The 16,267-nt window shown below is 34.1% G+C and overlaps 1 protein-coding gene across 2 annotated transcripts in view; it reads right to left on the bottom strand.

Annotated features, from left to right (window-relative positions):
- LOC105144851 (nephrin) overlaps window positions 1-16,267 on the bottom strand; it is a 275,992-nt gene that overhangs the window by 215,860 nt on the left and 43,865 nt on the right. The window lies entirely within an intron of this gene.

Here is a 16,267-nt window from a genome sequence, read left to right as displayed (position 1 = left end):
CGGCACAATGCGCGAATTTTGACGTTCCAGTCCACCGATGGCATAGTACCGTCGTGTAAGAACATTAGTCTTCTGCTTGATAAATACATACAATTATTATTGCATAGTTGTTATAGATAAAAACTTAAACCACAAAAACAAAGTACTTCAACTTTAATAGGTGTTTTTATATCGGCACGTTTACGGTAAAAAAATATGCGATTCAGTTCGTGCTTTAGTGTAGTTTCAGTCAGATGGTGAATAATAAATGTACGAACCGCAAAATACTAATTAAGATTGCTTGTGTTAATATCAGTGCTCGGTGAAATAATTATTACTTATTTAAAATAAAAAATATAAAATAAAGTCCACAAATTTATTTAAAATATTAAATAAGAAATAGGTCAGAAAAAGTTATTTAAAATAAAGAATATTAAATAACTCTTTTATTTTTTATTTACAATATATATTTTAAATAACTTTATTTTAAATACGACCGAATCCTGGTTAATATAAGATATTTTCAAAATATCAGACAGCATCATTCAAAATATCAGAAAAGCATTAAACTGAATTAAACCGAATATGAATTAATCGTAATTTAATGTTTGTATGAAAAAAGTTTAGTCTAAATTCATGAACAAAATCCTTTCAACATGTAACATACGTTGGCAACATATTTCGGCATTACTCGTTTAATAAATCGGTGTAATGATCACAAGCTATCCATAGTGTGAAAATAATTAAAGGAATATTATTATAACACAATGCTTATATTAAATAATATTGCACAAAACGGTCTTTTCATGCAAAATCATTCTTGCGCGGCGATATAGAATTAATGAGCCTCGAAACTAATTAAAATCACCGCGGAAAATCGCTGCTCTTTCAACGTCGCTCGTCTTAATGTATAAAGTGGAAGGAATAGCGTGAAGGGATAAAATAGGGCACGATAGCAGAGAACTCGGGTATCCTACTAGATTTATTGGCACGTACTACAGTATACCGCATCATTGTGGTTTCCAAATTATAGCTTGCATTCTTAAGAGATGAAATTTTATTAAGAAACTGATGGCGAGATCATTTTCATGCTATTAATAGATGAATACTCCTTAAAATTAGAATTTTATTTTAATACTCACAAATACACGCGAAATAAGTAAATATTACTTTATTAATCATCAAAATAATTATAATAACTTCATAAAAACTTATCAAAATCACTACAAATTAAAAAGGATGGTTTTAAAAAAATCATCAAAATCATTACAACTCAAAAAGGATGTTTTTTTTTAAAGACTGTGAAACGAAAATAACAAAAACGACATTTGATTAAGTTAAGAAATATTTTTGCGATATTATTTAGTTAATAAATTTCTGTCAATCTGAAAAATTATTATTTTTTTTCCTGGGAAACTTAATTTTTTGAATTATATCATTTTTGAAGTAAGGGATATCATTTTGTTATAAACATTTTGTTAATAAAATGAGTTAATAAGAGAGAGAGAGAGAGAGAGAGAGAGAGAGAGAGAGAAATATATATAAGAAAAGCTACAAGGATAACTAAATAGATGGAATAACCTCACGTTTTATCTATATTTTTCTACTATCATCTAGCTGGCGCAATATGGTCGGGAAATGAGTTTGGCCGAAAAACGAAGCGACATAACAAAGAAACAGTCGTAATTAGCAGTCGAGCTAATTGCATCGAGTACCGCACTCGTTGGGGACTGCGTCACGACAAATTATTATGCGAAACGCGGCGAAATAGGAGGAATAAACTCGCCCAACGCGCAATTAGCCAGATCCATGAATTTTTCAAAAACGGACGGAATATCGTTCCAGGGGGGTGGCGCATATCGCGCATCGGAGTGCGGGCTTGAATCAGAGCGCGATAATATAATAAAAGTAACGATATTAATGGACGCATTATTAAAGCGGCTAAATTATTCGAGAGCCATTATTGCAGGAAATGCGTTATACGTCGGGCGAACGTTTTGGGATTTCTCCCGATACGTTCAGAATTTCCGACCGACGATCTCCGTAAATGTCAAGTCAGTCAGGGAATTACAAGTACAATCTCGCTCGAGTTTTTCAAAATTACCTCGTAATATCACGTTTTTCGTCAAGTTACGTAAATATTAATTCGATTAATCATAGCAGATGCTATACAACGATAATAAATTTCAAATATTGCCTGCAGGTCATAAGCATTATTCCATTCATTAGGTATGATTTTAAACATCACGTACAATATATTATATAATATTTTATCTATAGTTATGTAATTTTCTAATGATACTTAATTGCAATAAAATTTATTATTTGACAATAAAATAAGAATTCGCTTGAAAGCTATCTTATAAATAATTAATCTCAATGATAACATCTAGCGATATAAGCATATTACGAATATAAGCATATTTCAATACCCACTTTATTGATTTTGAGATACTAATATTTCTGTAATAACAGGTTCTATAAAATGTCGATGCCTTCGGTTCCGAACTATTCCGAGTATCCGATACGATCTTTCCTCAGCAATCTCTGCATGCATTAGGTTGGAAATCCCAGGACATCGTGCAAGTTTCATTTGCACGTAATGCATACACCACCGCATTACACTCTCCGTATTTATCGGATCGATACCCGCGATGCGAGATACTCATGATATGGATTGATGTACGATAAAGCTATGTCATATTCATTTCATCCACTTTTAGACTCTACATAATTCTAATTAATATTGATGTTTACCATTTATATGAATATTAGCATCTTTTTACTTTCGTTACTTTATTTACATTTTTTTATAGAATAAAAAAAATGAAAAAATAAATCGAACTTTAAAATCTTATTGATGCGATAGAACTTTTTTTTAGTTGCAATATTAATTTTTAGTAATTGACAGATAGAAGTTCTATATTTAATTATCTTGTATGACCCTAATATTTCATTTTCTGTAACTTCAAAGTTTAATCTAAATCATTTTGTAGTTTTATTTTTTCTATTATTGTACATATTTTTATAAAGCACTTTATACATATAAAATAGTTTCAAATATCTCACAATTTTTAAAGAGAAATAAGATAAAAATTTATAAATAAAAAGAATTCAATATACTCTTTATAAAAGCTTTTTTAAAAGGATGAGTCATGTTAAAATAATTGTTATTACAAAAACTTTTCTACATTGTCGTTTGTCTACACTGTCTACGGAGTAGAAAATAGGGCAGTTGCTGCACATAAATAGTTAAATGTACATCGCACGGAACGTCATGCTACAGCTCGGGTGGTCATAGATTCTAATCCCAACACGACAAATCTATCATCGTTATTAATCGCCATTGCAATATTACGCGAGCCTCGGTTATCTTAATGGTTGCCACTCGTGAATCTAATAACGTGATACTCGCTACTGCAATTTAGTAACTATTCAGTCGAAGATTGTAGCAATGGTCAGAACACGTCGTTCGCTTATCGTACACGTCATTCATCTCACTCCACGATTTATAACTCGTATACATATAATGCACGCATTAATATTCAGAGCCAATCCAAATTATCGTCGGCATTATAATCATGCGCTACATAATTATCACAAATTGTAACGGGTTTCCAATTTATACAAAACTTGTCAACATCGAAAGTTCATCAAGATCATTTCCTATAATTAATGATCTCCATGTTATAATTCGAAACGCGAGTTTTACCTCGAATCGTTTTACCTACATCTATCTCATCGCGGTAGCAGAACGCGATAATTTGGCGAGAAAAATCAGTTAAGTATACTCTCCCGTAGTGTACGCAACCCCTATAATTTACAGAATTATCGCCCAGAATAGTCGTCCTTTTTCATTCTCGCGACGTAGCGGTAGCTCGTGGATTGCGTCGCGCGTATCTCGAGATACGTAGAAAGTTTGCTCGAGATAATCGTAATCTTGCCCAGACTTGCGCGTACACCGTTAAAACTTCGGCACAATTATCCTTCTACGAGTCTCCAAAGAGGGTTGGAGCTGACTCGACCAGGTTGTCCAGAACAACGCTGATACTGTAGAAAGAAAAAGAGGCAGGAAAGAGAGAAAGAGAGAGAGAGAGAGAGAGAGAGAGAGAGAGAGAGAGAGAGAGAGAGAGAGAGAGAACTGAGGGAAAATTAATAAAAATATCTCGAGGCCCGTACCCTCGATTAATTAAAACTTCGGACGCCTCGGGGCGATCCATTGGTGGACTTATACTACTGTGCCCCGCCTGGAGATATACGTGCAAGCTAAGTTTCTCTCACGAAAAAGGCGCAGGCGTGCCGATCACCTTTGAGACGAATTACGAAGAACTGCGGTCCGAGTTCCGCTGGAAATTCTCTTTATCATCCACGGTATTCGTGTTAGACGGCAGCGGGCGTCTTACGAAAAGGTAATTATCGAGAAATATTTGGCGCGAGTAATTCGAATGCGTCCGTGCGAGTAATTTAAATCCGATTTCCTCTTGAGAAAGATTTAACTCGGCGCTTAATTACTTAAATTCCTGTTCTTTACACTTAAAATAATGCGAAGGAGACTTTTTGCGCGATTAAAGTATAGCGATCGTAAATATTAAATATGATTATTGAGAAAAGAAGAAATGGAGAAACCGTTAAATTTTATTGAAAATTGTCTTCTTTCGCATCAAATGCAATGCCTCTCTTATCGAGAGATTGTATATCGATTGCTTATATACATATTTATACACGAGAAATATATTTGGTTGAAAATGGGCGAATCGAAAAATTCTAATTATTATATATCAATCCGAATTCCGGTTGTCACAACTAGAATTCTAGTAGATTTAACCAGAAAATTCTGATTCGTCCATTTTCAACAAGAATTCTAATTAATCCAATCAGATATTTTCTAAAAACATTCAAGAAAACAAGTAAAAAAATCTCTTTTACATATAAATAAATAAACTAAAATTAATCTCGATCAACTAACATAAACTCAAAGATATATAATAACATATTGTATTTTTGTAAATATCATACAAATAAAATATGAAAATATGAGCTTATTTACGAGACCTTAATAATTTATCTGATTGTTGTACCTTCAGTGAAGATCTATTGACTAAATTTAAGCAAAAGAAATCATTGTAACACGAATGGTTGACCGAGTTGCACTTCACTCACACACACACACACACACACACACTCTAGATTTTCCGCTGGTGGAGCATTTGAGACAACAATGAAAGCGAGAAAGAGAAGCAAAGAGATAGAACCATGGCCGGCGGCACGGCTAACGAGCAGGATGTATCAATTAAAAGCCGGTTGGCGACGGCACTCGGTTTGGAAAACACAGAGCACAAAGTACAGCGATAGAAAACCGGCTCGCGGGAATAGTCCGCTGCGCGTCCGCGGGCGAAACTCGATTAATTACGAGTTAGTCCGAGACTCTTTGACGATGACAAGTACGTCATCGCGCTTGCACCCATCAGACTACTCTCTTTTTCTCATCCTCTCATTCTCTTTCTCTAGTTCTCTCTCTCTCTCTCTCTCTCTCTCTCTCTCTCTCTATCTATCTATCTATCTATCTATCTATCTTTATCTCTCTGTTTCCGGTCTGTCACTTTGCGCGGATCACGTCTCGTAATTCATAAACCGCAGCGCGAGTTGTCGGTTCTACTATTGACCGGAACTACTGGAAGCGCTAAAGCGCCACTGGCAACCGACCCCGGCGGTGATATCACTGTCCACGAGTACATCAAAGAAGAATGGAATTGTAAAAAGAATATCATACACACAAAGCAGAGAAAGAAGAATTGATCGTACCGTGCAGATTCGAGAACGATGACGACTTCTTAAGCACAAAGATATGAGAAGAGCACTTCTCGCGATGCACAAATTTTACTATTTCCTTTAGTACTGATTCTTTTTCGTTTTTAAACTGAAATGCTTTTTATTATCTGAATAATTTTTCAAAAATGTTAGCGTTTTATTTTTCATTTAAAAATTCCTCATTATTTATATTTTACGATTCAAAATGCATGCATACGACATAATTGTGATGCAACATGTATAATAATTAATTCTCGTCACGCTAAGTCCATCACGTTCGTATTTGAGCTCTGAATATTTGCCCGACACTGGAAGCGATTCCCGAGTTCACCAGCTGCGCCTGGCATTCAGCTAATAGTCGAGTTGCATTAGATTGCTGACATAACATGCTACGAACTCTACGAAACTCAATCATGGTAGAGCAAAATTTGTTAAATGAGTCTCCTGTTTTCTGAAGTTCTTCGCTATAAATGAATCGCTTATTTCCGGTCGAGTGTGTGTATCAAGAGGTCAACTTTACAACAGTAATCTATGTCGAGGCAAACGCTTTTCTTCTGTAACAATAGAAACTTTAACAAGGTACTCATTATAGTACTCATCCTTGTAATATCACGTAAAATAATGTTTATGTCTACAAACCTTGTAGAATATAATGACAATATTGTTGAAGCAGTTAGCACATCGTTCACGGAAGTTATTTTCCCTTGCAATATCAGTTTTTACTTTTATCAAGATTTACGTTAATTTAAAATATTTAACGAGCACTTTCAACAATTTGTTATATTGTACAATATTTATTTTTTTATAGTCATTATAATGTTTTCTTAATTTTTCTGAAGTTTTATCTTTATATAAGATAGAGACAAACCTGTAATACACTGAACGAGAGGAGGAGGATAATCTTTGTACAAAAATAAGTCGAAACTGCAGAATAAACTTTTTTGTCCGAGGCTTTATTTGAGCAATTTTTCTCTCTTAATAAAATAAAAAAATTAACTATTTGTTTTCAGTTATTTAATTTATTTGTTTTCATCTTCTTTGATCCTGTCATTCATGAAGTCATGTGAATATAACGTGATAACATTTACAATATCTTGCCACAAACCATATGTTCATTATAAGTACATATTTCGCAATTCTCAAACTTGATTTTCTCGAAAACAGAGCCTCAGATGAAAAAAGTTTAGTTTGCAATTTCAATTTATTTTTGCACAAAGAATTACTACCCCCCTTTCAGTTGTACTTAGGTTTGGCTATGTCTATTACGTATATAAGATATTAAATATACTATTAAATAATATAGATATGAATTAAATTACGTTTATACAATGTGATAAACAGAGTAGTTTGAGTGAAATAAATTAGATGACGCAGGCAATGTTTTACGGATATCTAAGAATCTTTGTTCCATTCACGTGCTCCGTTTTCCGATGTCGTTAACAAGCATAATTTAAAGTCGTAAAAGTCGCGCTTTTTTAACGAAGGTGCGGACACGAGAGAATGGCGAAACCAAAAGCGTCGCGGTTTTTAGGTCGGAGATCAGGAGATCGTTTAAATCCGATAGGTCGTGTCACTGCAACGCGGTCCTTTGCTCATCCGTGGCTGGTTAACAAGCTTAGTTTAAACACTCGTTAGAGGCGTCTGATCGTCGTAATGAACAACCGGGCGCACAACCACGAGTGTAAGACACGCCGCACTCGGTGTGCGCGGTGCGAAGGCCATTTATGATGGAAACTAGCTGCAAGTGTATGCCTTGCGACATGGCGAGCGAATGTCATTAGATGCTACCACGGCGATGGCTAAGGCTGATAATATCATGCGGGAACACGCGTAACGTCGTTTAGAACGAGCACACTCGACTGCGTCGTTTTAACGCATACAAACCTACGGGTTTGCCAGCGGATTTACGTTTCGTAAAAATTTGAATAAATTATCACGGTCAACAAATTCGACCACTAATGCGGTCTTCCGTGGCGAACCAGTTTTAAGAACTGCAATATTTTCACGTTGAATCTAAAGCTGTAACTTTGATCTCGTCCAACTGTCATGACCAGAGAAGTTTTAACATACGGATTAAATTAAAACATTAGTTAACTTGTTCACGAGAAATAGTTGAAAGTTAATAAAGGAAATAAAAGCACAAAGAAACTTTTTTCTATGCTAAATAGGCTTAATAGATTTCTGCTTAACAGACATAAAATCATAATAAAATATAAAGGTATGAAAAATTTATATCAGCTCATTCTTTTTTATTTGATTATCTTCTTTTTCGAAGCGCTTTATCTGCGAAATTTTTTATTCCGGAAAATATTTCCTATTTTATGTCTTCACCGTATAAAATATATAAAATGTACGGTCCATATGGTCCGAATGGTGTTAGTGAACTATATATAACGTGAAAAATGACAAATGTCTCCTTACTTGTCCTTACTTGTAGATACCTATCGATAGATATCTAGGTATCTACAGATACAAATATGTATCCTGCGCGTTATAAGAAATAGTTCGAGTGTTGCAAGAGAATGCAAAAGTTAACAAGCCCTATGCAGATGGCAGAACGAGCAGTTTAATTTATTGCTGAAGCGATAGGCGTAACTTTTTTCAGGGTGAAGCCCTTGAGTATTAATGTGAAATTGGCCGTAACCGTCCGGATTAAATTGGAGCGGCCTTTTTGCTTAGCTAGATTGTAAATGTACAGGGCCGTGCGCCCTTTTTACGTGGCAATTCCATCCGATCCGCCATTGAAGTAGAAAACTTTAATCTCCTACGCAAATGTACTGAACGAGCGGAATCGCTGATGAAGTTGCAAGCTCGATGACTGCTATTGGGAAATTATCTTTCACGAGCTTTCGCAAAAAATCTCGATTAATGGAATCTATTTCAATTATTTTGTTTTTTATCTCGTACACGATTCTCAACTGCATATCCGCTTGAAAACATTACCGAATGGTCGGAAATGCCGTGCTTTCATTTACTCAAAAGGGGATTTTTAATTGAAAAAAATGTGTGATGGAAACAAAGTTTCTAAGACAAAATTAAGAGTAATCGTATGCAAATAAAATATTTTCTAAAAAATCAAATTTTAAAGCAATTAAAATAAGTAACAAACTATATTCTTTTATTAACTTTTAGATAAAGTTTGCTTTAATCTTAATATTTGATTATCGAGATATATTAAAAAAGAATAAGGATTCTTTCGAGATTTATGCATTTTTGATTTTTATTCAATGCACTATTAAAATGCGATTTTAATTTAATTAATATGCCGGCAAACTTTATATAATCCAATAATTACAACATTCACACTCACATAATTTTATTACTGTAGCAAACATTTAAATATCATCAGAAAGAAATATTAATATTGTTTTTTATACATTTACATTTATCAAATAATCAGTAAAAATGCTGTTGAGCGTTACCAGTTGCTGTATTTATTCACGATAAAAGCATAAAGTAAAACCAAAATATCATTAATATGTTATTAGTAAACAATAGTTATTTGTTCCTGCTAATAATCGTAATGGTAGAATTTGTAACATTATTAAAAAGCACATCATTGAATATCCACATTATTTGCCGACTATGCCAACTGATTTAACCGGTGCATCATGGTTGTGTTTTTTTTCCTCAGCTTCTTTCTCACTCAATTACTCTCCACATAAAAGCAAAAAGTTTATCCACACACGAGTGTGGTTAAGATAAAGGTGCAATTGCAACTACTGACGAAGTTGCAATGTGACTGGGCAGACGAAACGATAACAAGGACGACGACGACCAATGCTATCTGTGTTCCTGGTAAGCTGGAACAACTAACTTGCGGAACAATACAAAGAACGCGGGAAAGAAATTCGAATGGTTAAACAGAGCAATCGGCCCAGAGAGGTTTCGTCGGAAAATTGCTGTCATTAATCTTGGCGCCTTTAATTAGAGAAGCGTGACAAACGTCGGAAATTTTTATCTGAATTGAGCCTGTTCGTTCGCGGTATTCTCGTGGGGACAATTTTTTCGCCGTATTTCACTACCAGGCTCCCCATGAGGATCCTTCTCACGCCGCCACGAGGCGACCACTTAAAGGGCCATGCATTTATCGTGGGACCTGTCACCTCGACCTAAATTACGACACATAGATGCACCGCTCTTTTATTGTTCTTCTATCCGCACACGTTTTGAATCCGCGAGATTTTCGTGCACGACATTGAGTGTACTTGACAAGTCGGAGACTCGCAATTCGAAATACATCGAAATATATCGTATTATAGAGTACCTAAATAGAATATTTATCATAGGGTAAAGACGCACAATACGCGAGATATTTCTATTGCTATTTCTACTTTCCGATTCTATTGATATTTCTATTGCGGATTCCTGACGTTGTATTTTTTGACAGTATCAGAGAACCGTGACATTTTTGGAGATTTTTACGTATTTGCTTTTACCAATGGACGTTTTTTCGGACATGCATTTTAAACAGGAAAGCTTGCAAGAATATCGAATACTTTCTGACATTTCCATATGTTATATTTATACGTCGTTATTTCGAATGATCACAACACAAAATAGAGACAAAATTATTTTTTAAATATAATTGTATAACATAACTATAGAATTATAAAATATCATATTGTTTAATTCATTCCATATTATTTAATGGAATAATATAATAATTATTCTATATAAACATTATATAAAATTATATGTTATAATTTTAATTTTATATGTATATAAAATTGTTACTATATTGTTATATTTCACATATTCAATATTATATATTACTATGTTCTACGTCGCTACCAATACCTGAAAAAACGACGATAATGGCTTTTTTTGAGAAAAAAAGTATTGAAATTAATGACCGAATATAATAATTCGCGTATATATAAAATATGATACTTTTTATATGCTATTGTTTAAGATGTTGTTTTGTTGAATATCGATCTTGGAAATGCCAATATAATACATCATCTACATACGTGATTTCACAAAAACAATATGTTGTTATTGGATAATTTAAATTGTTCTCTACTCAGACTCCATATTGAAGGTATAAAAGAAGCACGGCGAATTACATAATAAATATGCGTAATATAAATGAAATGTAAAGCGATTACTGTATTAATATCTTATTACTGTATAAAAAATATAAAATAATTAATTTTTAAATAAGAAAAATTACATGACCTATGTATAATTTTTATTCTCGTTAATATAATTTTTAAAAAATTATTTACTGATGTATTTTAACCGCATAAAAACATGAATTTTTAATTCTGAATAAAGTACAATGTTAACCACCTACGTCATCTGTTTGGCCTCACAAAGGCGTCCTTTATCAAGTTAGCTCTTTTGTGTCACCGTTCATAGCAAAAACTTCTTTCTTAACCGCTTTTTATGAGATGCTGATGAAGTAAAATTTTATTAAAACGATGATAATCGTTAAGACCGTGCTACCGGCTGTCAGACCGTGGTAATATAATGGCTATGCATGCCATATTCCCAGGATGCGCCTTAAGTACGACGTAAAAAGTATTTAAAATCTCTTTCTCCGAAGGGATGCTTTCCGTTAGAAAAGATAATTAAAAATCCATTCTTCTAATCGTACATTCTCTCAAGATTCAGTCAGTCATTCAATCTTGAATAGAATATAAATGGTTAACTATATAGAAAACGAAACAGCACCGCTATAACCTTTTATACCTCTGAAAGGTTTATTTAAATGAATCTGCATGAAAATTCACTTGTTCAGTAATAAGCACTTTTATATTCTCTGCAAGAAACGCCATCTTTCTGCTAAGAATCTCTCAATTACTACAATAGTATACAAAGAAAATATTGCTATGGCGATTATTTCAATTTCCATAAAAGTATGCGAAGTTAATAAAATCTGGAACGAATTTTCCGCGTAGTTCTATACAATATGGCTGTCAGCATATCCAGTATATCCCGAAAGACTAAGTCCTCCTCTGACAACCTCGCGTCCTTTTGTTCGTAAAGAGGAGAACCCAATAACCGTGAAAGGAGATTAAGCTTAACAAAGTGTCCTCGAGTTTACCAAAGCAACGAGTTAAGCGGAATCCCCAACTCGTTGTTGAGGCTACCCAAGACGGGACTTTAGCAAACTCGCGAACTCGTTAACAGGCGAGAGGGGCCTGTTGACCACGGCGACCTCGATTTGCGAATCGAATACCGCGATGCATTTTTGCGACTTCGAGCCTCAAGCTTTTAATCGAATAAGTTTCGCACCTAAGAGTCAAAGTATGAAAATGAGATTTCAAGCTTCTGTGTTGCTCCGTTATAAAATTCACTAGTTTCTCGAGCCAAACTCTCTTTTCCGTAGTTTTCGTATTTAAAAACGAAAAAACAAACAGATAAAATTTTAAGACACATAAAAGTTCAAGGTCTCAAAGCAAAATAAATAACTCTTCATTATGTTATTCTGAATAAACTTTGTTTAAACAAGATTTTAGCTTAAAAATCACTGCGTGTTGTGTTAATATACATATTCACACTACTTTCGAATTTTAAATTTTCTGATATCTTAATTAATGTTTATAATTACGCAGGAAAGTTTAAGTTAAAAATATATACGTTCAAAATTTAAGTATATATTTCCCAAAGGAACTGAAGGATCGACGGTGCCGAGATTATAGCAAATCCTGAAGAGAGCAACGTACTTCCGTTCATGATGAGTTGCTATCTACGAACTTCCTTAACGAGTAGAGGCTCTGTAGTACTCTTGCACGTTGCGGTTTTGACCCCAAAAATTGCAGAACTCGGACGAATTCTGACTGTGTGTGTGTCGCAGACTCGTCAATGAGATTATCCTTAACTTCGACTGAGGTAGCCCGTAGAAGTTGCTTCGCTCGAAACTTGCCCCTTATTGACGAGGATAACTCCTGTGGGCTCGGCTACGGAACGAGATTATCGTTACCCTGTAGTTAACCGATAAAATAAATCGATTCCGGTCGAAATCCTCTCTTTGCCGACCTACCGCAAGTTTAAATTACAATGTATCTATAGTTTCTTTAGTTTTATTCTACGTTTTTATCGAGGAACATTTTTATATATTTGAGACAACAAGATCAAAATCATTGATCTGTGATAATTACATAACTATTATATAATTGTAATCAAGAAGATATAACATTTTATACAAAATTTTCAGAATATTTATATATTGTTTTAATTTAATATCTAATTTATTTATTTAAATATAACCTATTTTCGAAATAAGATTTATAAAATTTTGTAAGCTTTCTTTTGTAAAAAGTAAGTTTCTTTCTTTTATTTCCCAAGTATGGACTTGTCAGCAATTTTAATCATTTAAGATATAAAAATTTATTATATACATACAAATGCAATTTATCTCTCAAATATAACTTTGTTGCATATTGAAATTTGATGTTCTGTTTGATGATATCCTCGAGAGAGAAGACATGTAAAGCGTGCAGGAAACTAGAATATGAATCCGCTTGCTCATCATTATTACATAACGTTGAATAATCAGAAAGTACAATGCTTATGACAAAGCGAACAATTTCCCAAAGACATATGTATGTAATTCCATATACATTTGCAAACTGTATCTGCCAGATAACGATGAAAATAAATAAGAGAACATATTACAAGATCTAATTTAGATTTAGCGATATTTATCTCACAAGCAAAATATGTATAACTATCACTTTCAAATTAACGCTCCAGTGCAAAACTGAAATTATGCATAACTAAAAATTATGCATAACATGCAGAAAAATAATTTTTTATATTACTTACATGATCTCTAATCTGATAATTAGTACGTTTAGATTTAGTTAAAATAAGCTCTCCTAACTTTGCAAATTACTTTTCATTTAATTAAATTGTTTAAACGGTAAATAAAAAGATATGCCAATTTTAATTTCGCATAGTGCACGCGACGGAATCACGCGATAAAATTAAATTCTGACAACAGACTGTATGAAACTTTCTTCCGCGACATTCGTGTCGAATGTCGCGACGGTCACATGTAGCGATGAATTTGTCCCAAGGAGTTGATGGTTTTATCATGCATAAAGGAGATTTTCTTCTCCAAAAGAGAGCGTCGTGAGTGTTATATGTTGTTGCACGATGTATAACGCGGTTGCATCTGCGAGAAATCTTCCTTCTATTGCGTCGAAAGATGGAAGTTCGCATGCATGGTCAGACTGGTCAGAGTTTAGTGTGTAATAATAGAGGAATGGGAGGACAAGTACAAGAGCTAGGGAAAGAGAAGGAGAGAGAACATACACAACTCCAATTTCCATATTATAATTAATTTCTCACTTAGCCAGCGGGCCGCATTAATTATATGTCCCCGACCGACGCTCGGGCTATTCATACATATCTAATTAGTTTGGCCTCGTGCACGGAACTTATAAAGTACGCTTTCGCCAGTATAAACTTCCAACGGCCAGTCGACATGCGAGGCCTCATAATTCGTTAATATTGCTTTTATCCTGACTAATTATTTTATGAATTTTAATGAAAGATACTAAGAATCTTCCAAGTTGAAAAAGTTTACTCAAATGAATATTTATTTCGCATGTAAACGACGGAAGAGATTTTTAAATAAATTATATTTGTAATATATTATAATAATAAAGAGGCAACCAAAATAAAAAATATATCACGTCCTTTTTATCCGGACAAAAGTGCGTTCAAAGATTTAAAACAGAAAATACAAGCCAAAGCGGATAACGAAACAGGATATAAAAGATCTGATAGCATCGATAAAAAAAAATATATTCATACGACTTAAAGCGAATTGACTGCGTCCTAGAAAGCCCCGCGCCATATAAAACGAGAGACGGAAAATTACTCTCTCGGGGTAGAAGAAGTGTCACTCTTGTCGACACGATCATCAAACTTCTCGAGAGAACTTCGCGAAAGTGAAGTATGGAAATTTAAAGCAACTATATAGGGTCGCTGTGCGATCTTCGCAACTTTCGCCGTCGATTTTCAGTTGTGGGTGGGCGACAGGTAATTGCGATCTCGATATGTTTCGAAGTTCACCATCCAAGTTAGCGCGAATCGGTTCTTCCGCCCTCGTTTCTCTATACCTCACTCTTTTCACTGGCTTTGAACGTTAATCTTGATATTCGTTTCGTCGGCAGGCGGTACACGAATAAATTTAAAAAAAGTTCCGTGCTCACGCGCGGCAATTTCCACGAGTGGTTTACCCTCCCGACGTTCCGCCATCACCATGGCCGGTTTCCGCATCATAAATTGGTGAAAGGAAGCGTCCTTGCACTGAAATGCGTTCCTGTGGCCATTTTACCGAATTGTACTCGGCGATTCGTTGTGCATGCACATATGTATGTATGGAAAAATGCAATGCGGAAAGATGCAAACGCTCGCACCGGAAAGAAAAACACATTCGTGTTCTCCAACGGACTCCGATGGAAAAGTTTTACTAACATAAAAATTTAGTTTGCTACAAATACGAAAAAATTTTGTTGGACTATCAAAATAATTATGTAGGACGTCAAGCTGGTTACTGGAATATCAAAACTTTTTGCAGTATTCCTCATTATGCTTAAGCGTCCTACATACTTAATTGCTTTCCTGATCCTTCCAACTAACCAACTGTGATGGACAAGGAAAATTTAATCTTTGCCTTTGGATGACAATGAGATGCTGACCTTTAGCTTCTGCATACTTTCACATGAGTAAAAATGGCGTTACCAACCTTGCTTTGTCCGCTTTACTTGTTCATTTAATTTTATTTCGCTGAAAATGACTTTAAAATAAATTGAAACGCATACAGTTTTTGATCATTGTATTTAGAATCTGATAATATTTTAGCAAAGTAAATGACCAATTATTAAAAATTTATAATAAGATAAAAATATTCATTGTTTGAAGTAAGAGAAAAATAAAAAATGTTTAATGGGAATCAAACGCGGTAATTAGTGCGCAAATATTTAAATTATAAATCTTTAATAATTGGTCACTTACTTTGCTAAAATATTATCAGATTCTAAATACAATGATCAAAAACTGTATGCGTTTCAATTTATTTTAAAGTCATTTTCAGCGGAATAAAATTAAATGAACAAGTAAAGCGGACAAAGCAAGGTTGGTAACGCCATTTTTACTCATGTGAAAGTATGCAGAAGCTAAAGGTCAGCATCTCATTGTCCAAAGGCAAAGATTAAATTTTCCTTGTCCATCACAGTTGTCCTACATAATTATTTAATGGTCCAACAAAATTATTTTCCGATCTATCTATTAGTATCTACTTAAATTTTTAGATACTTCAGCAAAATCGTCCTTCATGCATGTTTGAATTTCTCCGTAATCAACTCGTTTTTTCTATAGACTCTTTGATTGGAGAATCAAATGACCTTTCTTCGACATGTACTATTTACACATAGTTAAACCGGGTTTTAGTGTAGTAACTAAGCCGAACTCGTATTTGTCAATATCTAGTTAACCGTCACTCACATAGGTAGTTCAA

This window comes from Acromyrmex echinatior, chromosome 18 (assembly GCF_024713525.1).
Source record: "Acromyrmex echinatior isolate Ae372 chromosome 18, ASM2471352v2, whole genome shotgun sequence".
NCBI lineage: Eukaryota > Metazoa > Arthropoda > Insecta > Hymenoptera > Formicidae > Acromyrmex > Acromyrmex echinatior.
This window is presented reverse-complemented; position numbering and strand designations above follow the sequence as displayed.